Raw genomic sequence first — 27,331 nt, forward strand, 5'->3', positions numbered from 1 at the left:
ATAGATTTTAGGTTTTAGATGTCTTGCAAACTTATTTCATGAGTAAAGGTTAAAATAAACTATCCACCACGACGTCCTTGTTGAAATTCTGAAACATATTGCTTTATGAAGCTCTGAACTTTCATCAGCAATTCATAAAAGTTGATTTTGCTCCTTTAGTACGTTTCTAATGGTGCATCATTACGGATGGTACAATTGATATGAACCCCAAGGAAATTATGAATCAACTCCAACCTTAACTGTTATAATTAACATGGAAGTTTATAGTGGTTAATTAACGTTCCTCTTTCCAGTGCTCTTGAAATGCCTTTTTTTTTGGTTGTAAATCAGTTTACATTAAATCAATCAGCTTCAAGTACTCTTGATACCCAAAAGTGTTGATGTCGAAATAAACTGTACGTTTTATTTCTTGTGATAATGATTAACAAGCAGAGATACATTCCGGAACAAGTATTGTTTGTTTTGTTTCTTGAATTTCGCGCAAAGCTACTCGAGGGCTATCTGCGCTAGCCGACCCTATTTTAGCAGTGTAAGACTAAAGGGAAGGCAGCTAGTCATTACCACCCACCGCCGACTCTTGGGCTGCTCTTCTACCAACGAATAGTGGGAGTGACCGTCACATTATAACGCCATCACGGCTGAAAGGGCGAGCATGTTTGGTGCGACAGGGATTCGAACCCGCGACCCTCGGATTACGAGTCGAACACCTTAACACTCTTGGCCATGCCAGGCCTCCCTAACAAATAATCATGTATATAATTTTATCCCACGCACGTGTCAATCGTACATTTGGGAATTTTAAGTCTTTTTTTTAATAACATCAAAATCCTGGTGTTATCGCAAGGTGAAATTTAAAAAAAATAATTATATTTCATATATGTATCAACACTTCACGGATTTTTTTCCATACATTTTCTAATTTGTTTACTGATTATTGTTATAGCTACAAGCAATTGAAACAAAGGTCCAGAAAGGGAGTTAGTAAAATGGGAGATAAGAAAGTGAAAATAACTCCTTTACGAAGGAAAATCCATTCACAGTTTAATATATATATACATCATTCTCCCAGATTCTTTTAAATCTCGGGAGATGAAGATCCCAATCTTGCATGTCTGGTAAAATAATAGATCTCGCCAAAACTACGAGAAAAACGTGGATACCGTACAGTTACAGAAACGAATTTAATTAACATATCTTAAGCCATTAATTCATCTAACCAGAAGGATGCTTAGGGAAAGCGTTATCGGTCTTGTATATTTGAGGCAAAGAAAAAGAATAACAAAACTGATACCCCAAAACATTGTCATTAATTTACTATTGTTCATAGAAACATTTGACGTAATGTTGATTGCGAAAACAAACAATGACGTATAACAGGATTTTAACTCCATTTATTAAGAAGACGTGAACAATTTTTTTCCAATGAATTAATAAAAGAGGAAACAGTAATACATTAATTAATTTAGTAATTCATTACCCTACCTGAATTTTTTAATTGAACAAACCTTCACTTACCAGAAACATTTGTGACAGTTTTAAATCAATTTCGGTGGTGGATTGGGTTGGTTTGTTTTGTATTTCGCGCAAAGCTACTCGAGGGCTATCTTCGCTAGCTGTCTTTAATTTAGCAGTGCAAAACTAGAGGGAAGGCAGTTAGTCATCACCACCCACCGCCAACTCTTGGATTACTCTTCTACCAACGAATAGTGGGATTGGCTGTCACGTTACATCGCCTACACGGCTGAAAGAGCATGTTTGCTGTGATGGGGATTCGAACCCGCGACCCTCAGATTACGAGTCGAACGCCTTAACCCACCTGGCCATGCCAGGCCGCCTACAGGAATTTTAGTCGAATTTCACTTGTTTTAAGATTACACTGTGTAACAAAAGTTTTACTTGTTCCTGACATCAAAACCTCATGTTGAGTAAAATGAATTACTGAGAAGACGTGTCGTTTTAAAAAAATATACGTATTTAAGAGAATTAGGTTTGATACATTAAGTCACAATAATGTAAGTATTTTATTAATAGAGTTTATTCAATGCATTTATACTTCTAGTGAAGTTCAAACGAAGAAGATACAATAAAACAAGCATAATTAACTTTCCTTCACTAAAGAAACATATGTAAGTCTTGTTTGTTTGTTTTGTTTTTGGAATTTCGCACAAAGCAACTCGAGGGCTATCTGTGCTAGCCGTCCCTAATTTAGCAGTGTAAGACTAGAGGGAAGGCAGCTAGTCATTACTACCCACCGCCAACTCTTGGGCTACTCTTTTACCAACGAAGAGTGGGATTGACCGTCACTTATAACGCCCCCACGGCTGGGAGGGCGAGCATGTTTGGCGCGACTCGGGCGCGAACCCGCGACCCTCAGATTACGAAGTGCATGCCTTAACGCGCTAGGCCATGCCGGGCCCCATATGTAAGTCAATTAGCTCATGTCGTATCGCAACTGCATAAACTACAATACACGACTTAGATAGCTCGTGCCTTTATTTCATGTGAATATTTCATATTATAACTTTTTTTTCACCCGCTTGATTTTCCTGTCTGTTTCTCGTAGTGGAAGATTTAACGACGTACTATGGAGGTATAGAAGTAGCTGTCGTGGGGTTGCTGGTTCAGATGTACCCCTTAAACGTTCAGAAAAAAATTTGTATTCCTAATTTAAATATATTTTTTTTTCTCGGATTGTAATTTATTTTTGTTAATTTGCTTGAAATTAAGCATAAAGCTAAACAATGGGCTGACTGTGTACTGCCCACAACGTTCTCTAACGTTTAAGTCCGCAGACACACCGTTGTGTAACTGAGGAGTCTCGGGTTGCAAATACACTGGATTCACATATCAACAGTTTTTGCTTGTACCGCACTGTTGTGATAAAGTTTTAAAAACATCACTCAGAACAATACTATTACAACCGAAGCTCATGACGTATACTTTCAATCTAACTTTATTTTTCGCAACTTCCACGTTCACACGAGTTCTTTCTAAGCGTTCACTAGTCACAGTACGGCCAGGTGGTTAAGTCACTCCATTTATAATATCAGGGTCGCGGGTTCGAATCCTTGTCGCACCAAACGTGCTCGCCCTTTCAGCCGTGGGGGCGTTATAATGTTACGATCAATCCCACGATTCGTTGGTAAAAGAGTATCCCCAGAGTTGGCGATGAGTGGTGATGACTATTTACCTTCCCTTCAGTCTTTCACTGCTAAATTAGGGATGGCGAAGTTAAAAAAAAAAACTTTTCAAACCAAAAACAAGCCCTTAGATTGGATTATATTTTATATATGGTAAACGAAGTTTTTTTGGTTTTTACTTACCAACATTAAATTTATCTTTTAATAATAAGCTTGAGGGCGCCCCCTAGGTGGTACAGCAGAATATCTACGGATTTCGATACCTTTGTGCTTAACTTTAAACCAACAAGCTTGAGGGCTTGTAACACTACAATCGCAATTTGACGCTTGCGATGGTCACAGTGGAGATAAATATTGCACTGCGTTGCGTTACTTCTAAACACATACACATACATAAAATTAATGGTGTATTTGTACGTTTAATACATAGTTTCTTGAATGGTTTTATAAATGCTTTTAAAAGGCAAAACATACTTTTATATTCTCATTTCCTTAAATCTACAGCTCAACGTGTGTATGTTTTATTTCTGAGGTGGCATTTCTGGCTTTAGCATTTCCGTATAACGCATTGAATAGCTTTTTTTTTAGTTTTTTACGTCATTACTTATGAGAACATGACAAAGTGCAGGGATAAGACAAAAACAATGGGTCTTGAAATTAGCACAGTATAAATCTTACTGGGTATGGAATGGGTTTCAGTTTCTTCTTCAGTTCAAACAAAAATACATCATCACTATCTTAGCCGTCGCACCAAACATGCTCGTCCTTTCAGCCGTGGGGGCGTTATAACGTGGCGCTCAATTCCACTATTCGTTGGTTAAAGAGTTGCTCAAGAGTTGGCGGTGGGTGGTGATGACTAGCTGCCTTTCCTCTGGTCTTACACTGCTAAATTAGGGACGGCTAGCGCAGATAGCCCTCGAGTAGCTTTGCGCGAAATTGAAAAAACAAACAAACAATCTTAATTTCGTAGTTTAGACGCGTTCAACAACTTTGTAACTTCAGTTTCTTGGAATCTTAATAAAATGTTTTCTACATTTTCGTAGCTTGCGCATTATACCTAATTCGCATTTGTTGTCCCCAAATTTATTTTCTGGAATTTGAAGTAATACTGTTAATGGAACTACGGATAGCGTTGAAATAGATTAAATCACAAGCTTTATACATGTAACTACATACAATAAGATATAATTTAATAATATAAACAAATTTCTTATGAAGAGACTTTTAATTGGTCTTCAGAAGAGAACGTTTCGAAAAATCTCCAAAACATGCTTTGTGTCTCTGAAAACAAAACCTAAACCTTCATAAGAACTTAAATAAGCAATATAAGTTTATAGGAGAATAGCGGATTGGAAACAAATTGAGGTGATAATGTATAGAACAAACGAACACAAAAGAGTTCTCAAGGTTTAAAGATTCTGGCCAGACGCTCATTAACATGCGTAACGTAGGTCGTAGCAATTTATAACAAATGTCAGTTTCTTTTTTACTCACGCTACTACAGAGGTTTTCATTGGTCACAAGACATTTTCAGGGAAGATTGTAAAATTGTGTTTTATACACGTCATAGTGATGCCACGTTGTTCAACGAACATTTGACCTTCTGCAGTACTTAAAGCACAAATTTGTGTATTACGAAAAAAAAGTACTTTATTCGTTAATGTTAGTTTCATTAACAACATTGGTTTGAATGTTTAATGTGGCTAATTTTATTATTTTTGATTATTTTGGATTTTTTCGCATTGTTAGCGTAGGGTATGGTTTTAGTACTAACTTAAATGTTCTAAGATGACTGAATGTTGTGTTACTTTGTTGGATTCACCACCGAAACGGTCGTTAACAGCGAGGATACCTTATTGACGCAACGCCCCGGCATGGCCAGGTGGTTAGGACGCTCGACTTGTAATTTGAGGATCGCGGATTCGAATCTCTATCACACAAAACATGCTCGTCCTTTCAGCCGTGAGGACGTTATCATGTTACTGTCAATCTCGCTATTTTTTAGTAAAAGAGTAGCCCAAGAGTTGGCAGTGTGTGGTGACTAGCTGCCTTCTCTCGTGTAGCATTTCGCGAAAATTAAAAAAAAATACAGACGTAACAATGAATTATGATTTTTATAAGTAAAAAGGTAATAAGACTATATTTAATCAGTTATGCTTCTTAACAGGTTGATTTAAGGTTTTTTATTTAAATGGGTAGCTTGTTCTGATATACATATAATATTAATTGGTCATTATACACTTTTAAGGAGAATATTGAACCTTAAAAGAGACAAAAAATCACAATTGTTGTGAATAAGGGGATTTCATTTAAGGACTTTGAAGGTTTTTCTAATGTTAAAAAGTACGTTGCATTTACCTTGGTGTCTTGACAACATCGCAAGGCATTAACATGTCAGGCTTATTTTGAAGTCATATTATATTATTTTGTTTAAAGCCCTTTGGTGGTTCAGTGGTACGACCGAAGGATTAAAACCTTAAAAACGAGGGATATTGAAACCACTGTGAAGCTCTGCACTTAATGATAAATAACATGAGGTTTAAATTGTCTTATGGGGGGATAGTAACCATTTAACTGGGGACTTCAAAATGTGTTACTTGGATTAGATTGGAACTATGCTTTTCACGATGTGAAAATATATATTTTATACTATGTACAGAAAGAGCTCTCTTGCACTTGATCTTTCATTCATCTTTGTGCCAGTACTTTCTAAAACAGAGAAACCAAACTGGGTCTAAATTACGTTAAAAAAGAAAGAGAAAAGAAACCACAAAAATGTTACTGGAAATGAATGAAGTTCATCAGTTATCAAAGCCGCAAAAAACAATTTTTAATTCGTCTACTCGCGTGTATATCATATATAATGTACATCCTTGTAATCTGAGGGTCGCGGATTCGAATCCCCGTCGTACCAAACATGCTCGCCCTTTCAGCCGTGGGGGCGTTATAATGTGATAGTTAATCCCACTATTCGTTGGTAAAAGAGTAGCCCAAGAGTTGGCGGTGGATGGTGATGACTAGCTGCCTTCCCTCTAGTCTTACACTGCTAAATTAGGGACGGCTAGCGCAGATAGCCCTCGTGTAGCTTTGCGCGAAATTCAACAGCAACAACAACAATGTAAATCTGTATGTGTTTGTTTGGTTGGAATTAAGCACAAAGTTACACAGTGGGCTATCTGTGCGCTGTCCACCACGGGTATCGAAACCTGGTTTTTAGCGGTGCGAGACCGCAGAAATTCCGCTGTGGAACTGTGGGGTCATCTGTATGCGCTCAATATAAACATCATAATTATGGTTTTGACAATGTGTAAAGTGGAATGTGACTGTTTCATTAATAGATTAAGTGAGAAGCAAAAAAGTGTCACGTATAATTATGTCTCGAGAATTCGTTGTCTTTTTGCCTTGCTTTTTATTTTCAGTTAAAATTCACTTCTTTGTTATTTTTTAAAATCTCAAATCGTAAGCGACTTGACGTTTTTTTTTTATGTCACTCTTTGATTTGTCGAGTTTTGGATTAAAATGAATATTAGCTGTCCAATAAGCGGTGTTTGTTTTTCATACGACAACGATGCATTTAACCTAAATCTCCAGAAAACAATTTTTCCCGAAAAACAATGTCCGTACCAAATCATCACACCGTGCTGGAGCTACGTGATGAAATATCGTACACGAGACAGTTATGACACGTGCTGTCAATATGGTGTCTGTTTCTGATTTATATGGAGCAAGCACACGAAATTGTTTACTTCAGGTAACTTGTAGTTTAATGATGTCTAAACACGTACATATGACATAAAACACCAATGTGTACAAGTTTCTGTTTTTGTAACTTGGTTCCATATATAGATAGCTGACAATAATGATGACTGACTCTTCTCTCCTATTTCGCTTGCAGTAACGTTCCTTGAGTCGTTAAAAGGGCCTTCTGAAAGCAACATGGATATGATAATGGCCTGAAATGGTATCTGTAGCCGTCACGCTTCTTTTTACTGGGTATCTTCATCACCACTACGATTTCGTGCACTTCGGTTGCTAAGTCTGATTGCATCGATTTGATCGAACGTTTGTAGTTGGCGATTTTTTTTTTGTGATGGTATAAAAGTACTGTACAGAGTAAAGACGCATACATAAATATCGCGAACAGCAATTTTCTTGAACAAAAAATACTATATTTAATGTTTAATAAAACGTAGTGGTGTGACGGATACGTTGTTTATTCTATCGTTAAAAATTCGGGCAGTAAACACCCTTGTAAGTAGAAACTACTTTAAATTAAAGTAGTGATTGGTTTGAACTGTTTAGTAAGTTGTGGAATTCTGAGATCAACTTAATACGTTTTATAACAGTCACAAAGAAATATATCCTGTATAAAGCTAGATATATCTATAATTGTGGTAAAGATTGCTTCAAGGAATGATAGACTCACACAACGTCCTTTCATCCGTGGGTATGTTATAATGTGATGCTCAGTTCCATATTCGTTGATAAAAGAGTGGCCCAAGAGTTAGCGGTGGGTAGTGATGACTAGCTGCTTTCCCTCTAGTCTTACACTGCTAAATTAGGGACGGCTAGTACAGATAGTCCTCGAATAACTTTGCGCGAAACTCAAAACAAAACAAACCCAACCAAACCAGTGTTTCCAAAACGTTTATTTATTCCAAAAATATTGTTTTTTGGTTGAAAATATGAAATTACTTCATTTTCAGAAAACGTTATTCCCATTATTCGTATGTTTGCTGGTGGTTGTTGAACACAAAGTTATACAATGGGTTATTTGTGCTATGACCATCACGGGTGCGAAAACCTTATTTTTAGCGCTATAAGTCACGAGACTTATCGCTGAGGGATCATTATTTAGTGTTGCCTGTTTATACATTTAAAACTCTATTGTATATAAAAAAAAGATATTTTTCTTGGAGTTTGTAGTTTGTGATGACAACTTGCACTGATGTTTCTCATTTCTTGTTAACGTTAAGATAGATCGTATCTCAGACGGAGGTGAGGATAATATATATCTTTACTCTTTAATTTTTTAACCATTAAAAACGTGTAATTGTTACATATGTTACTAGTAACATACCCAAGAAGGTTAACATGCAATCTGTTGATCGTGATAACTCATTCGAGTAAACAGCCACATGTTGAATATTTGTGACTAATGCCAGTAAATAAATTACTTTCAACAAGGCAATATAAGACAGAACAACAGTAGCGTCATCTATTTCTTCACGGTAAGTTGGTTAAATCACGTTTGGTTATTTGGTTTATGACGTCAAGTCCTGCTATCCAGAGCGAAGCTATAATTGTCCTCTAGTAATACCAAGCTGTAGCAGTAAACTAATTGGTGAACTTGTACTGAAGACAAGACAGAAAACGATTTTTCATGCTTAATATCAACAGCATAGCTCATTTAACTGAAAAAAAACAAACATTCACCGAGGATTCTTTAACAACGTTTAAAGTAGTTTTTGTTTCTAGGATATTTCATGGAAAAAGAAAACAGCGGCCATTTTGCGTCATGTTTTTTAATCTCTTCTTATTGGACGTTTTTAATGTACGAGTCGTTCTAAAACACGAACAAGCAAAGGTAAACGTAAAACCAAAACAATAGAGCTTTTTAGCAATGAACTAAAAATACTGCTTTTTCTCTCATGGAAAATGAGAAGAAAACAGCGGCCATTTTGTGTCTTCCTCTTAAATCTATACTTATTGGATAATCGTACAGAACAAGAAGTTCTAAAACAGAAATATGCAAATATAAACTTAAAACCGAAACAAGGGAACAAAAGAACTTTTTAGCAATGAAGTAAACTATTGCTTTATCTCTCTCTCTATAAATACATAAATATAAACAGCATGCACACACACACACACACATATATAAATATTATCGATTACACCTAAAGTTAAATCACGCGCCATATAGTTTTTACTCTAAACAAAAATATTCTTGCCCTTAATTATAGGATAAATGAAATGAAAGGGAGAGTTTAAACACGTTACAAAACCATCTGACATCATCTGAGAACCTATAATAAACTAACATTGTCTTTCTTATTAAGCTAGTAATGAAAGGTATGATTAAAGTTATCAACAGTTTTATCGGGATGAGACATCACAACCATTATCTATTAAATTTTCCTAAAGGGCACTGAAGCAGAGAAATTATGTTGTGTGCTTAAAACAACATAATATTCGAATCGTGTGAGAAGTACTTACAAACTTGGGTTAATTGTGCCATTTATCGGACCTCTATGCTCTGGAGCTTGTTTTGTTCGATGAATTATTCTGTTTTTCAAGGTTTTAGGCTCAGAAACATGTTTTGTTCAGTTGTTTATGTGATATTTTCAAAGTTCCATGTTTACAAACTCTTTACATGTATTGTGTTTCGAAGATTTGTCTTCTAAAATGTGTTTTATTTTACACCATTAATGTACAAAAAATTTATTTTATATTTATATAATATGTCTACGAATGAAACACTGAGAATATAGTCGGTCATTAATGTTAATTAAGATGAGCCAATGTTAAAGCAGTCTAGTGTCGTTTTATTCCTTTTGGTGTGATAGTTGGAGAAATGTAAGTTAATATAAACATAAAAAGACTGGTTATCTTAAAGTACGAAGAATACTTTTCACAGCTGTATGTAGTGTAGTTTATATATATGTATATATTAACTAGTCTAATGCTGTAAATTGCATCAAGTGTGTGTGTATATATATATAAATTCAGCATTATATAACAATGATGAAACATATCGAAAATACAAGCAGAATATGAACACTGAAACTTAAACCCACTAAACAATGGCTGAGATTTCTTTCAAAATATATTTTTAAATTTGTGACTTTTATATTTGAAGTCAGGCTCAATGGGAGTAAATTTCAAGAAGTAAATAATTTTTCCGCTTCTTTATCAAAATGTTTCATTTGAGACTATCCAATGATGTTAAAAATACTGTATGCTGTAGTAACACAGTTTTTTTTAGATATAAGTGGAGACTACCCAGCACGGCCAGGTGGCTAAAGCACTCGACTCGTAATCTGAGGGTCGCAAGTTCTAATCCCTGTCATATCAAACATGCTCACCCTTTCAGCCGTGGGTGTCATAATGTGACGGTCAATCCCACTATTCGTTGATAAAAGAATAACCTAAGAGTTGGCGGTGGGTGATGATGACTAAGTGCCCTCCCTCTAGTCTTACACTGCTAAATTAGGGACGGCTAAAGCAGATAGCCCTCGTGTAGCTTTGCGTGAAATTCAGAAACAAAGTTGAGATTATTCAATAATGTTAAAAAATTATCTTTATTGTAGAAACACGTTTTCTTTAAGTACTCTTCATTCCACTTAGATTTTTCATGTCTGGAGTTCGAAAATAATTACTATTCATCAAACTACATTAATTTCTGGACTGGATGTTCCTCAATGTGTATTGATATTTTATGAAACAACAACAATAAAACAACAGCTAAAGAATGAGAAAAGATGAATAATATATGTAAATCATATAAATCATATAACAAAACCTGCTTTTCTCAGAGTCGGCCTGGCATGGCCAAGCGCGTAAGGCGTGCGACTCGTAATCCGCGGGTTCGCGCCCGCGTCGCTCGCCCTCCCAGCCGTGGGGGTGTATAATGTGACGGTCAATCCCACTATTCGTTGGTAAAAGAGTAGCCCAAGAGTTGGCGGTGGGTGGTGATGACTAGCTGCCTTCACTCTAGTCTTACACTGCTAAATTAGGGACGGCTAGCACAGATAGCCCTCGAGTAGCTTTGTGCGAAATTCCAAAACAAACAAACAAACTTCTCAGAGTCGCCTTAATCATAATTTTATTACCACGAATTTGACTCCTACTGATATAAAATGCTGTCATATTTTTCTTTTGATTGACTCTCTTCTCAGCTCGCATGTCTCAATCAGTCTAATACACATATATATCTGAAATCACGTGACATGTATTCTGAACGGTGCAGCACAAAGCGGCAGATAGTGACGCTAGAGCATTGTTCGTGGTTCGTAACCACGCTTTACGTTAACACATGCTGCCATCTGTTCCGTTTCTCAGGTAAGCCTAAAGTCGTACGTAAGAATATTGATTCGTATCATGCTCTGTAAGGACTGTGTTTTATACATATAAATTTTGACGTTGTATTTACTGTATTGTTCTTAGAATCACGAATTCTAGCTTTCGATTTGGATTTTGTTTTCTTTTTACCCCGTGTGAGCCTTCGTTACCGTCAATTTGATTGTGACATAAAACAAAATATTCATCGATAAAAAAGGATTCATTTCTATAAAATAGTAATATGCATACTTGTGTTCTAAAATCTAGATTTCCTATGAAGATCTGAAGCTGTTTACACATTCAGTAGATTATATTAAAGTTATTACCAACAACGTGACGTTACCTCAGATTTGCTCTTATACTGTAGATCCTCGTGCTTCAGATTGCGTTATTAAATTTCCCGTATGTGACGTCATCATTATATAGTTTTCGTACATGCCAGCTGACAACAGCGGAGAGATACGGTCTAGTAATTCTACAGAGTAGCGAAGAGTACCTAGAATGATTTAATTAACACACTGAAATAATTCCCCATACGGTTGCTACTGCAATGTCACACGATGGGCTATTTGCATTCTGTCAACCGCAGAGAAACGAACTCTGGATTTTGACACTGCAAGTCCGTATATCACCGCTGACCCGCCGGGCGATACCTCACACGTGAAAGCTAAGTTGTTATGCAGTTGTCTAACATAGCAGCAACAACAACGCGTAAAGCTTGGATATTATCAAATTAATAGAAGCGATTTGTCAAGAATCAACGTTGTAGTTCCAGATGAGATGTCAAAACATGAAAGTTTTTAATGACAGAAAACAATAAGGTTACGTTTATGTGGCTTACGTTAAAAAATAAATGTATAAATACATACGTAATACTGAAGCCACTTGAAACTTCACAATATATATACGTAATACATCAGTGATCTAAAACTTCATAATACGTACATATATGTTTGTTTTATACCTCAGCCATTTTAAACGTCAAATTACATACACGCATATATATCACATTTTATATGTTACCAGTAGAATTTCCGGAGATAAATTGGAAGTGAGATTTTACCATCACTACAATTTACACACACACAAAGCCACCTAAGTGGTCAGTTAGTTGTAAGAAAGCTTTCTGGTCTTCAGGGAAGTCTTAATACAACACTGACCAGATCCATGTATTTAACGGCCACCTTAATTAAATAAATATCTTTCGGTATTCGCATAGTGTATTATTGTGTTTCGGTCTGACCGAAGGCGACTGAGTTTTGTAGCCCCACATGGAAAACACAGAAACGAATGATAAATATCAACAAACGCTTTTACGCTATTTTCTCGTTAGAATTAGAAAAGAAATATCTAGCGAGAACAATATTTAACAAATGATATTAGGGTTGTTAGATAGCCCCACAAGTATCCTGGTGGACTGAAAACGTCTCAGATAACTATTATAATCTTGAAATAACGGTTTAAAGATATTCTACTGTGTTTAACCAGCACGCTATGATTTTGTGGTGAGTTTTAATGTGCGTTGTATAATGCTTTGGAACATCCTTCATATAACGTGTTCTAATAAACACGTCACTGATCTTCTTCGTTTATAATCTGTTTGTTTTTTTAAGTTTATCTATTGCCCTCTCGTCCCACATAAGAGGGTTAAAATAAACTTCACTGGTCTTGCAAACTGTAAAAACAGTGTTCAGTGTTCTTTTCTGCATCTTGTTTTAAATCCGCAAAGCTATTTCGAAACACGTGTAACGGTCTGACGTATAATAGAAAAGTAAAAGGAGAGCAAATGTTAGATTCTCGCCTAAATCCTAATTTGTTATTAGTGCTTATGGAAGGCCCTCCACGGCCAGGTGGTTAAGACACTCGACTTGTAATCCGAGGGTCGCGTGTTCGAATCCCCTTCACACCAAACATGCTCGCCCTTTCAGCCGTGGGGGCATTATAATGTTACGGTCAATCCCACTATTTGTTGGTAAAAGAGTAGCCCAAGAGTTGACGGTGGTTGGTGATGACTATCTGCCTTCCCTCTAGTCTTACGCTGTAAAATTAGGGGCGGCTAGCGCAGATAGCCCTCTTGTAGCTTTACGCGATATTCAAAAAACAACCAATATTGACTGGGGAATTTCGTCTATATTTTACTGTATAATACCAGGTGGTTAATAAGAAAGCTGTGTAAGACAAAAATACATAGTTGAATACGTGATATTAAAATGATTTTTATAGCCTTAATACTTCGTTGTGGTCCATAACGTCTCTTTAAGTCGTGCTCTATTTGACGACCATTTATTTTGGTCATAAGTTTGCATCGTAATTTCCATTAAAAAGGTTTCTTCGTAATATGCTGTATTGACAGAACATCCCTCCCCTCTATTGGATTCACTAACCTGTAAGGCAACAGATTCTCATCGCTCGTTTGAACAAGCAGAGCACACACACACCCTAATAATGTACTGGCATTAACTGCATTATATTTCAAGTAACTATGTAAATATAGGTTATCTATGTTGAGTAAACGATTACACGATTAACATTCATAAATTACAGTTTACTATGTTGAGTAAACGATTACACGATTAACATTCATAAATTACAGTTCACTACTGCAAGAGATTTGGTCTCGTTTGTTCGATTTTCCCTTAACCAGTTTTACTAATAAGTAAGGGAATTCCTTTACACTAATATAACTCAACGTTAGGCCTAGGGAGGTCCAGATCTCACGTTCGTTTCTCGCCTAAATTCACAATTTTGTTGATGAAAAAATAAATTAGATTAATGTTTTGAATTATTACCCAGTGGACAATACTGTCGAATTACAACTAACGTTATCAGATCAGTTAAATAAATGTATTTATTTATTCCTATCCTCCCTATGTTTCTGTTGTTGTTGTTGAAGTTGTAATATGTTCAGCAGGAGCAGAAAAAAGTTAATCGTGCTTGTTTGCGTGTTTAAAACTGTACCATAGCAACTTTGACACATATTGAAAAAAAATTAAAATCTTTTGTTTTGTAGTTTTGTAAAAAATTGGTTTGATTTTTATTGTACCCTATTGTCCATGAAGTATTTGTAACGCGTTATTTTTTTGCTTTCAAAAGAAATGTTCAAGAAACTCATGTCCTGGTGTAGGTGTTTCTTGAGGTGTCGTTAGAAGTTTTTGTACTTTCTTTTCGTGGAATATGATGAGTTTGTGTCTGTGACACTTTTACTCGGATTGTGAAACCACATTTAACTAATTAATCTAGTTCACAACAAAATAGTCGCGGTTTACACACTTTGATAATATAACCAGCGTCCTAAATACTACCAGATTCTCCCAACATTTACATCTCTAACTATAATCTATTCTCCAGGCCCAAATCATCAGGGAGGTGAAGTATTGAATCGACAAACAACGATTTATAAACATAATAAAGTGGTTTATTTTTTGGGGGAAGATACTGCATGTTTCGACAGAGCAATTATCTATGAAAACATAGATTTTGATAAAAAGTTAAGAGAAAAAACGACTTTTATATACATATATATAAGAATGTTTTTAAAATGTTTACCAACATTTTGTCTTTGTGATTTTTTCGGGCTTAATATACACAATTGTTTGATATTAGTATATTTAACGAATAATTTATACGCACTCGTGAAACTTCACACAAAATTCTAATTAACAGCACTAAAAATCGAGTCCAGAAGCTATTAAAGAACAGCGCTTATTTATTGTGGAAAATTATGCATTTCTCTCGATTAAGCAAACCCAACTCCTTACTAACCTGATATAAATTAAAATCTATCTTTATACATATTACGCAAATAGTAATATCATACTATAATAAAACTCTTGCTTGTATGATACTGGGAAAACCTTTTTATTACGCGATGTGCAACCCCCAACTTCGCTAAAATGTTATCTTGTGTAGATGTAGATGTGCAATAGGGGCACAATTTTGTCGTTTTTTCCGTTTCCTGTCACGGAGAACTTTATTTTTCTCCATTCTAAGGGTGGAAATATAATATCATGAATACGTCACACGTAGATCTAATGCACTGGCGCCGACTATATAAAATTGGTATGAAGGTTTATTAGGTCCAAGGGAAATATACATATATTTTCAGTTTTTACATCTTGCGATTTTATTAGTATTTTTACGTTTGCTTTATTTAACCACTACTTCGCGAATGTTGATGGATCGTTTCCAAATTTGGTATGAAGGTTTATTTGGTCCACGGGGAGATACTTGCAAAGCTACGGTTTCACATTTTGTGAAAATGTTTTTACGGATGTTTTTCAGTTTTTAAAATTATATATAAAGGAAATAGTTTCTCATGTCCTAAGAATACCTTTTATTAATCATGAATTACGTAACTTCCTTTCAGGGTCCGAGTACCACAGCTAGTAACATATAAAAACTGTTACTGCTACTAATAACCAATAATTAATATTTTCCTTGAGTATTCAAAGGCACTTTCACTATAGTTTACTTAAACGTATTTGACAATAGTAATTATCATTTAGTAAATAATTATATAACTCTGTCTGCAACACAAGAATTCCTACAATTATATCCCACCAAATTATTCTCTCGACAATATAGAATGGTACGTTTTACTTCATAAATTACAATTCATATGAATTTTTCTTCTAAATCTCAACTCCTGAAGAAGATCGAATCAAAATTCGATATTGATATTTCGATATAAATATATCGAATATGAGATCTATAATAATAGATCTCATTAACAATTCTTAGATCCATTATTTTTTGCTATTACAATAGCTGTTTGTAAGGAGGGACGATGGATAACCAACCTCAGCAACTTTTGTCACATCAGTTTACATAATTGTATGGATAAACTCCTGGAAAAGAATTATCACACTCAGTCTGTTATGTTATCTAGAATACTCTAACATAATTTCAATCAGTTCCTAAACAGAGACACACTATAAATCATATGAGCTGACTGAAACGGTTGCTTTGGTTTCAGTAGTAATCACACCACAGTTACTGTATTCCAAGATATTAGAAAAGCTTTTAACCGTGCCTCAATGGACTTCTTACATTTAAGTTTAGATCTTACAATATTTCTCTCAAGTTTCCGAGTGAATTATTCTCCCAAAGTCTGCATTAACAATTTATTATATTTTTAATTTGATGCTGGAGTTCCAAAACCTTGTTCAGCCCTTTGCTCTACCTACCATGTGTCTATGGTCTTCAATCACTTCACTTTCCCTTGAAACTGCTAACGCGTATATTTCAGATGTTGACGACATAGCAGCACAGAGTAGATTTTGCAACCCCCTATTTAAAGACAACAGAGTTTAGAGTTTCTTTAACGTAATTCAATGTGTTGCTTTGTGGTAAGAAAAGCAACAACAGTATTTTAAGACAATCACAGTACGGTGTAACAAGTGGCGTTAAGACAATCACAGTACGGTGTAACAAGTGACGTTAATACAATCTCAGTACGGTGTAACAAGTGGCGTTAAGACAATCACAATACGGTGTAACAAGTGACGTTAATACAATCACAGTACGGTGTAACAAGTGACGTTAATACAATCACAGTACGGTGTAACAAGTGACGTATTATTTTCAACTTTCAAAAAGCCGAGTCGATAATATCTCACAATAAAATTGAACTATATATTTACTAAGTTAAAGAAATCACGTTAAAGCTGTAAAGCACACAGAATACCCTCACGAACAAAATCAAATTTTTAGGTATTAAATCCAATAATCACTCCACCTGGAATTCTACAGAAAATGCTCTTAAGCCTTAACTAGTTAGGACATAAAGGAAATCGCTCGTTTCTTGGTGTAAAAATTCCACTCTCCTACTCATGTATAAAGTACTCTTTAGAACATTCATGGGGCATTGCGTTATGATAACTTGTAATAGGTCTAACAATACTTTCTACAGCTTACGAGACTGTTTATTCTATTGAATTTCGTGCAAAGCTATATGAGGGCTATCTGCGCTATCCGTCCCCAATTTAGCAGTGTAAGACAAGAGGGAAGACAGATAGTCATCACCGTCCACAGTCAACTCTTGGGCTACTCTATTACCAACGAATAGTGGGACTTATAGTCATCACCACCCACGGTCAACTCTTGGGCTACTCTATTACCAACGAATAGTGGGACTTATAGTCATCACCACCCATGGTCAACTCTTGGGCTACTCTATTACCAACGAATAGTGGGACTTACTTTCCAAGTAAGTGGATCTTTTTCTTCTTTTTATTTTGCCTGGCGGCAGTGAGTTTTATTTCTTATTTGTATTTCTTGATGATTCAGTTTGAAGAGTGCATGTGGACGTATCGTTTGTTATCTTGGTTTGTTTGTTTGGTTTTGAATTTCGCACAAAGTTACATGAAAGCTATTTGCGCCTGTTATTTCTAATTTAACATCGTAAGACTTGAGGGAAGGCAGCTAGTCATCACTATCCACTGTCAGCACTTGGGCTACTCTTTTACAAACGAATAGCAGGATTGACCGTAACATAATAACGTCCTCACAGCTGAAAGGATAAGCATGTTTGATGTGACCGGGATTCGATTCCACGACCCTCAGGTTACGAAACCACCTGACCATGCTGGGCGGTCAGAAATCTTGGTATTCCGTACAGTACGAGGTCAAGGCCTTCTTGTGATGAGCAACAGCACTTCTTTATGTAGAATTTCACCATTGATGAAGAGAACTGTTCGTAACGAGTGCAGAAAACCTGGTGTTGTACAGCTGTCTTCTGCCATTACCAAACGTAACACAAATGCTCGAATTAAGAGGAGACGCAAAACAACACATAGTGTTTTTTGTGTGAATGTCTTTAAGTAATTAATCTGAACAATGTATCAGTAAATGTGCTATGCGAAGGCTTCTCAAGTTTTATTTATTTTACGCGAAATATATTTTCTTAAAAGCTTTGCTATGAAAATAACATGAATTGGAATGTTTGTGGAGTGATCAAGTCATTCTTATAAGATAAGAACACACTTGTTCAAAGTTGTCTCCACTGTTTTCCAGCAAGACTTTCTTCCCACTTAGAAACCACTACACAAGGGACGACGGAAGTTGCTACTTCTCTCCTTTCAGCATTGCGCTGCGAAGTTTGCTTCAGGTTTCTTTATGTGAGTTGACTTACAAGAGAACTGTCTTCTTTAGACCGTGTTTGCTTTACCAAATCACGTTTCTAATTACACTTTTTTTTAAAAGTCGTGTTTATACGTGTCGACAAGTCTTTGAACTCTGTGTATTTCGCGTGATCACGACTTAAAATATATGAAAAGGCTGTTTGAGTTCTGTGACTTAAATACGGGAAACTGTTTGAGACGATGGAAAGTAGTTTAGTTTTATTGGGGGCCCGGCATGGTCAAGCGTGTTAAGGCGTGCGACTCGTAATCTGAGGGTCGCGGGTTCGCATCCCGGTTGCGCCAAACATGTTCGCCCTTTCAGCCATGGGGGCGTTATAATGACCACTATTCGTTGGTAAAAGAGTAGCCCAAGAATTGGCGGTGGGTGGTGATGACTAGCTGCCTTCCCTCTAGTCTTACACTGCTAAATTAGGGACGGCTAGCACAGATAGCCCTCGAGTAGCTTTGTGCGAAATTCCAAACCAAACAAACAAGTTTTATTGGTACGTTTCTTGTCGATTTTTCTTAAGACTCAAACACAATTCCAAGGCGATTACTAAATATATTCACTCCGAATTGTGTAGAAATAAAATTTGAATAATTCAATTTTTTCAATGTAGATAATTATTAGTATTTAAGAACAGTCATACAGTATCCAGTGGTATTTCAATACAGCCATACAGTTTTGATTAGTATTTTAATAAAGCCATGTAGTTTTCATTAGTATTTCAGTACAGTTATAAAGATTCCATTAGTATTTTAATACAGCCATACAGTTTCCATTAGTATTTTAATAAAGCCATACAGCTTCCATTAGTATTTTAATACAGCCATACAGTTTTCATGCTTTGTCAAATTATTTTACTTAATTATTCAAATAGACTACTTAACCAAGTAATGTAGGTTAAAATGTAGGTATCTAACTCTCTTTAATATTTAGTTATAACACTCACTTAATTATCATAAGTTTTCTGTGTTATACCGCATGAGAAAAAGAGGCATAATAAACAGAGTTTAGTGTTATAATACAGAGTATAAACAGGCTGAAAAGTGCTCAAAAGTTTGGATCCAAAAGGAACTGAGATTCCGGGACCAGTGTATCGCCAAGTATCAATATTACGGTACCTACATATTGTACGAAACGCCTGATCCTATAGATTTCATAGAAAGAAAGAGTATCCTTATTCGGTTACCTACATAGTGTTCGAAACGCCTGATCCTATAGATTTCATAGAAAGAAAGAGTATTCTTATTCGGTTACCTACATAGTGTCCGAAACGCCTGATCCTATAGATTTCATAGAGACAGCTAAATAATTCTTAGTGTCGACGGTCGTATAACGTAAGATTCGTTCAACACCCTTTAAAAATGATGTGGTTTGATTTTATGTTAGGGAAAACCTTCGTAAATATTGTAAAGTGAAATTGTGGTAAACCACATTGTTTTATGTGAGTTTGCCTGGACGTGTTGTATATTCCCAGCCAAGATGCGTGTCGACACTAAATAATAATCACAATCTATTTTGCTATTAATCACCTTAAACATTTCAAATTTCCATCACAAGATTTTCCAAGAACGTTTTTCACTTGGAAGAGTTAGAAATTTATAATGTTAATCAGTGAGAAGCTGTCGGCGAAAGTATTGCACGTGCAATGTATTTTCACTTCGCAACTTCAAATATAGAAAACATTTTCTGTTGTAATTACCAATAATATTCGTGAATAATTAACTGAATTATGTAGCAGGAGTCAAGACAGTTTTAGTTTAAAGTAATTTTAGTTTATTTTACAATTTATCATTTTCGGAAGCATAGTCAACACCTCTGCAACATTTTTTATTTTCAATTTATAACAGTATTCACAAGTGAGAGTTACCAAATGCAACGCTTTTCCTTACTCTTTTGTCTGCTTTGACCAAAAAGTCAGCGTAATCAAAATATTTATTGATAATACCCTCAATATTGCTTTAAAATACTCCACTACCTAACATACTACAAGCATGCTTTGAACAAAGTGTCCTTTGGATGAAACTAATTTTAAAGTAGAAATGTCATGCGGTCAAGAAGCACTGAGTTTTATATTATGATACACGTAATTGTAGGTTGTGTATCATTATGGCCAAATTATATGTTTGTATATTGATAAGCTACTCTAGGATTATCTGCTCTAGCTGTCCTTAACTTTAAAATGATAGACTAGGAGGAAAACCACAGGCCAACACCCCCTCCCCAGACAAATCTTAGGTTAGTTTTTACTAACAAATCAGCCATCACGTTATAAAGTCTTTATGGTTTAGAAGGTGAACATGTTTGGTGACGGGTTTTGATCTCGTGATTTGTAACTTGCGAGTTAATTTTCCTAACCACTAAGCCATGCCAGCCCGTCGTGGCAAAAATTGTCTTGTTAACCCTAGAACTAATGATGCAAATGGCTGAGCCGGGCATGGGCAGGTGGTTAAGGCGCTCGACTTGTAATCTTTCAGCCATGAAGGCGTTATGACGGTCAGTCCTACTATTCGTTAGTAAAAGAGTAACCCAAAAAGTGGCGGTGGATGGTGATGACTAGCTCCCTTCCATCTAGTGTTGCACTGCTAAATTAGTGACGGCTTGTGAGAGGAATTCAAAAACAAACAAACAAATGGCAAATGGCTAGAGGAAAAACGCGTTATTTGTAACATGTTGGAAATGTGTTAAACCATGTTTCAGTTCAACTTAAAAGATATATAAAGAACACTTTTGTCAGGTTAGTTGTGTTAAATTTAGGACCCACTTTATGGAGTACGTATATACACACTCGGTGTACTTTGAAAATGGGTACACTCCCATTTTCGATATCGGAAGGTAAAAGTGCAGCTGTCTTTCCTAAACATTTGATATTGAACTAAAGTACTACTTAATTATAAAACAACATCCTCAAGAATTTCTAACCAGTTTATGTGTAGCGGGTTTGATGTCGGCTTTTGTAACTTGACGTTCATTTCTTACCCGAAGTAAGTGTTTAAATACATACTTACCAATATTTTGTTTGTTTGGTTTTGAATTTCGCACAAAGCAACTCGAGGGCTATCTGTGCTAGCCGTCCCTAATTTAGCAGTCTATGACTAGAGGGAAGGCAGCTAGTCATCACCACCCACCGCCAACTCTTGGGCTACTCTTTTACCAACGAATAGTGGGATTAACCATCACATTATAACGCCCCCACGGCTGAAAGGGCGAGCATGTTTGGCGCGACGGCGGTGCGAACCCGCGACCCTCAGATTACGAGTCGCACGCCTTAACACGCTTGGCCATGCCGGGCCTACCAATATTTAATAAAGCATATGAAATTTCAAACTTTTATGGATACTCTATTAAAACGAGAATTATGTGCGTCCCAACTTCTAATTTGATATTGCTGAAATAAATTGTCCTTTCGTGACGTAATGAAACTACAGTGGAGTTTTTAGGAAACTGTGAAATCTGTTCACTGTATTTTCTTCAGCTGTATGTTGAAATTCGTTTGTTTTGAATTTCGCGCAAAGCTACAAGAGGGCTATCTGCACCAGCTGTAACACTTCAGGGAAGGCAGCTAGTCATCACTACCCGCTGCCAACTCTTGAGCTACTCTTTTACCAACAAATAGTGGGATTGACCGTAACTTTATAACGCCCATTGGCTGAAAAGGCAAGCATGTTTGGTGTGACTGGGATTCGAACCCGCGACCATCAGATTGCGAGTCTAGTGCCCTAACAACCTGACCATGCCGGGCATTGAACTTTGTTACAATATTTTTCAGTCGCTCGCATGTAGATGAAGTTATCTTGTCAGCTTAAACACATCTTATCGTTACCAACACTTGTTTACATATGATCCATTTCCTAAAAAAAAATTCTTACCAAAAGTATTCCCTCCTTACCCGTTGTCTAACACTCGCTCCCTTGTGTACAGACTTCAAGATAAGGGTATTTTCTACTTGAGACGGCGAGGTAGGAAAAGGTAAGTGAAGTAGATAAATTTTGGCAGTATTCCAGAAAGAAGAGGCTAGTATTTATGGAACATGATCGCTCAGTTAAGCCATTATGCATAAATATACCATAGACACCATCGTGAAAACAAAACTACTTTGCACATTTACGCTTTAACATTTGATCATTTCCTTAGCTTATATATTCAAATAAGGATTTGGTATGTAAATTCCGCTTAACAAGGACTAAACGAACCAAATAAAGTACTAGCTTTGGTGTTAGTGAGACATTTGTTCCATTCAGAGCTGATAAATATGGACGAAACCTTGAATTTAAAGGGCTAGCTTCAGTGGATGTGCTCTATATTCATTTTGTATTGAAACTGATATATTACACAAAACTTTACATTGACAAATGAACACCTTAGAAAGATAATTATCTTAAGATAAAGCAACGAATACATTTGAATTTATATTTTTCCTTCATTTTTCTCAAGTAATAGTTATTTCATTGGGATGAACTGAACCGAATAATATTACACTGGTTTATTTGTAGTTAAGCACAGAGCTACACAATGAGATATTTGTGTGGTACACAATATGGGTATTGAAACCCCGTTTTTAGAATTGTCACCTATCTGGTTCAATTTTATAAAATCTTCATTCTTTGTAGGTGTTGTGTAATTATAACAGTCTATTTTGTGTGTTTTTTTTATATACGACATATATTTAAGTTTAGTTTGTAATTTTTAAAATTAAGCTCAAAGCTGTACAATGAACTGTCTGTGCTCCGTTCACTACAGGTATCAAAACCCGATTTCTAGCAGTGTGAGTATGCAGTCGTAAACGCTGTGCCACTGGTGAGCATTTCAGTCTAGATGTCATTGGTATTTATAGATTGCCTTATTTGCTTTTCAAACGATGTATAAAATCAAATCAAAACACTGATACGTAATATGAAAACATTAAAAAAAGGTTTATCCTCGTTTGTTTACAATTTTGTAAGATACGTACGAACACAGAATTACGTAATATGAAAACATTAAAAAAAGGTTTATCCTCGTTTGTTTTCAATTTTGTAAGATACGTACGAACACAGAATTACGTAATATGAAAACATTAAAAAAAGGTTTATCCTCGTTTGTTTTCAATTTTGTTAGATACGTACGAACACAGAATTACGTAATATGAAAACATTAAAAAAAGGTTTATCCTCGTTTGTTTACAATTTTGTAAGATACGCACGGACACTAAATTACGTAATATGAAAACATTAAAAAAAGGTTTATCCTCGTTTGTTTACAATTTTGTAAGATACGTACGAACACAGAATTACGTAATATGAAAACATTAAAAAAAGGTTTATCCTCGTTTGTTTACAATTTTGTAAGATACGTACGAACACATAATCACGTAATATGAAAACATTAAAAAAAGGTTTATCCTCGTTTGTTTACAATTTTGTAAGATACGTACGAACACAGAATTACGTAATATGAAAACATTAAAAAAAGGTTTATCCTCGTTTGTTTACAATTTTGTAAGATACGTACGAACACAGAATTACGTAATAAGTAGAGGCTCGGAATGGCCAGGTGGTTAAGGCACTCGACTCGTAATCCGAGGGTTACGGGTTCAAATACCCGTCACACCAAACATGCTCGCCCTTTCAGCCGTGGGGGCGTTATAATATTACGGTCAATTCAACTATTCATTGGTAAAAGAGTAGCCCAAGAGTTGACGGTGGTTGGTGATGACTATCTGCCTTCCCTCTAGTCTTACGCTGTAAAATTAGGGGCGGCTAGCGCAGATAGCCCTCTTGTAGCTTTACGCGATATTCAAAAAACAACCAATATTGACTGGGGAATTTCGTCTATATTTTACTGTATAATACCAGGTGGTTAATAAGAAAGCTGTGTAAGACAAAAATACATAGTTGAATACGTGATATTAAAATGATTTTTATAGCCTTAATACTTCGTTGTGGTCCATAACGTCTCTTTAAGTCGTGCTCTATTTGACGACCATTTATTTTGGTCATAAGTTTGCATCGTAATTTCCATTAAAAAGGTTTCTTCGTAATATGCTGTATTGACAGAACATCCCTCCCCTCTATTGGATTCACTAACCTGTAAGGCAACAGATTCTCATCGCTCGTTTGAACAAGCAGAGCACACACACACCCTAATAATGTACTGGCATTAACTGCATTATATTTCAAGTAACTATGTAAATATAGGTTATCTATGTTGAGTAAACGATTACACGATTAACATTCATAAATTACAGTTTACTATGTTGAGTAAACGATTACACGATTAACATTCATAAATTACAGTTCACTACTGCAAGAGATTTGGTCTCGTTTGTTCGATTTTCCCTTAACCAGTTTTACTAATAAGTAAGGGAATTCCTTTACACTAATATAACTCAACGTTAGGCCTAGGGAGGTCCAGATCTCACGTTCGTTTCTCGCCTAAAGTCACAATTTTGTTGATGAAAAAATAAATTAGATTAATGTTTTGAATTATTACCCAGTGGACAATACTGTCGAATTACAACTAACGTTATCAGATCAGTTAAATAAATGTATTTATTTATTCCTATCCTCCCTATGTTTCTGTTGTTGTTGTCGAAGTTGTAATATGTTCAGCAGGAGCAGAAAAAAGTTAATCGTGCTTGTTTGCGTGTTTAAAACTGTACCATAGCAACTTTGACACATATTGAAAAAAAATTAAAATCTTTTGTTTTGTAGTTTTGTAAAAAATTGGTTTGATTTTTATTGTACTCTATTGTCCATGAAGTATTTGTAACGCGTTATTTTTTTGCTTTCAAAAGAAATGTTCAAGAAACTCATGTCCTGGTGTAGGTGTTTCTTGAGGTGTCGTTAGAAGTTTTTGTACTTTCTTATCGTAGAATATGATGAGTTTGTGTCTGTGACACTTTTACTCGGATTGTGAAACCACATTTAACTAATTAATCTAGTTCACAACAAAATAGTCGCGGTTTACACACTTTGATAATATAACCAGCGTCCTAAATACTACCAGATTCTCCCAACATTTACATCTCTAACTATAATCTATTCTCCAGGCCCAAATCATCAGGCAGGTGAAGTATTGAATCGACAAACAACGATTTATAAACATAATAAAGTGGTTTATTTTTTGGGGGAAGATACTGCATGTTTCGACAGAGCAATTATCTATGAAAACATAGATTTTGATAAAAAGTTAAGAGAAAAAACGACTTTTATATACATATATATAAGAATGTTTTTAAAATGTTTACCAACATTTCGTCTTTGTGATTTTTTCGGGCTTAATATACACAATTGTTTGATATTAGTATATTTAACGAATAATTTATACGCACTCGTGAAACTTCACACAAAATTCTAATTAACAGCACTAAAAATCGAGTCCAGAAGCTATTAAAGAACAGCGCTTATTTATTGTGGAAAATTATGCATTTCTCTCGATTAAACAAACCCAACTCCTTACTAATCTGATATAAATTAAAATCTATCTTTATACATATTACGCAGATAGTAATATCATACTATAATAAAACTCTTGCTTGTATGATACTGGGAAAACCTTTTTATTACGCGATGTGCAACCCCCAACTTCGCTAAAATGTTATCTTGTGTAGATGTAGATGTGCAATAGAGGCACAATTTTGTCGTTTTTTGCGTTTCCTGTCACGGAGAACTTTATTTTTCTCCATTCTAAGGGTGGAAATATAATATCATGAATACGTCACACGTAGATCTAATGCACTAGCGCCGACTATATAAAATTGGTATGAAGGTTTATTAGGTCCAAGGGGAAATATACATATATTTTTAGTTTTTACATCTTGCGATTTTATTAGTATTTTTACGTTTGCTTTTTTTAACCACTACTTCGCGAATGTTGATGGATCGTTTCCAAATTTGGTATGAAGGTTTATTTGGTCCATGGGGAGGTACTTGCAAAGCTACGGTTCCACATTTTGTGTTTTGCTGTTTTTACGGACGTTTTTCAGTTTTTAAAATTATATATAAAGGAAATAGTTTCTCATGTCCTAAGGATACCTTTTATTAATCATGAATTACGTAACTTCCTTTCAGGGTCCGAGTACCCCAGCTAGTAACATATAAAAACTGTTACTGCTACTAATAACCAATAATTAATATTTTCCTTGAGTATTCAAAGGCACTTTCACTATAGTTTACTTAAACGTATTTGACAATAGTAATTATCATTTAGTAAATAATTATATAACTCTGTCTGCAACACAAGAATTCCTACAATTATATCCCACCAAATTATTCTCTCGACAATATAGAATGGTACGTTTCTACTCCATAAATTACAATTCATATGAATTTTTCTTCTAAATCTCAACTTCTGAGGAAGATCGAATCAAAATTCGATATTGATATTTCGATATAAATATATCGAATATGAGATCTATAATCATAGATCTCATTAACAATTCTTAGATCCATTATTTTTTGCTATTACAATAGCTGTTTGTAAGGAGGGACGATGGATAACCAACCTCAGCAACTTTTGTCACATCAGTTTACATAATTGTATGGATAAACTCCTGGAAAAGAATTATCACACTCAGTCTGTTATGTTATCTAGAATACTCTAACATAATTTCAACCAGTTCCTAAACAGAGACACACCATAAATCATATGAGCTGACTGAAACGGTTGCTTTGGTTTCAGTAGTAATCACACCACAGTTACTGTATTCCAAGATATTAGAAAAGCTTTTAACCGTGCCTCAATGGACTTCTTACATTTAAGTTTAGATCTTACAATATTTCTCTCAAGTTTCCGAGTGAATTATTCTCCCAAAGTCTGCATTAACAATTTATTATATTTTTAATTTGATGCTGGAGTTCCAAAACCTTGTTCAGCCCTTTGCTCTACCTACCATGTGTCTATGGTCTTCAATCACTTCACTTTCCCTTGAAACTGCTAACGCGTATATTTCAGATGTTGACGACATAGCAGCACAGAGTAGATTTTGCAACCCCCTATTTAAAGACAACAGAGTTTAGAGT

At 35.5% G+C, this 27,331-nt stretch overlaps 1 protein-coding gene across 2 annotated transcripts in view; it reads left to right on the plus strand.

The window, feature by feature from the left end:
* Window positions 1-11,138: 11,138 nt before the first annotated feature.
* Window positions 11,139-27,331, plus strand: part of LOC143248778 (uncharacterized) — a 250,392-nt gene continuing 234,199 nt past the window's right edge. Inside the window, exon 1 of one of the 2 annotated variants that reach the window (XM_076497485.1) lies at window positions 11,139-11,204. The gene's annotated coding sequence lies outside the window, so the exon portion shown is untranslated. The remainder of the gene's footprint in view (window positions 11,205-27,331) is intronic. The other variant, XM_076497480.1, reaches the window with a different exon arrangement.

This window comes from Tachypleus tridentatus, chromosome 4 (genome assembly GCF_004210375.1).
Source record: "Tachypleus tridentatus isolate NWPU-2018 chromosome 4, ASM421037v1, whole genome shotgun sequence".
NCBI classification, from domain to species: Eukaryota; Metazoa; Arthropoda; class Merostomata; order Xiphosura; family Limulidae; genus Tachypleus; species Tachypleus tridentatus.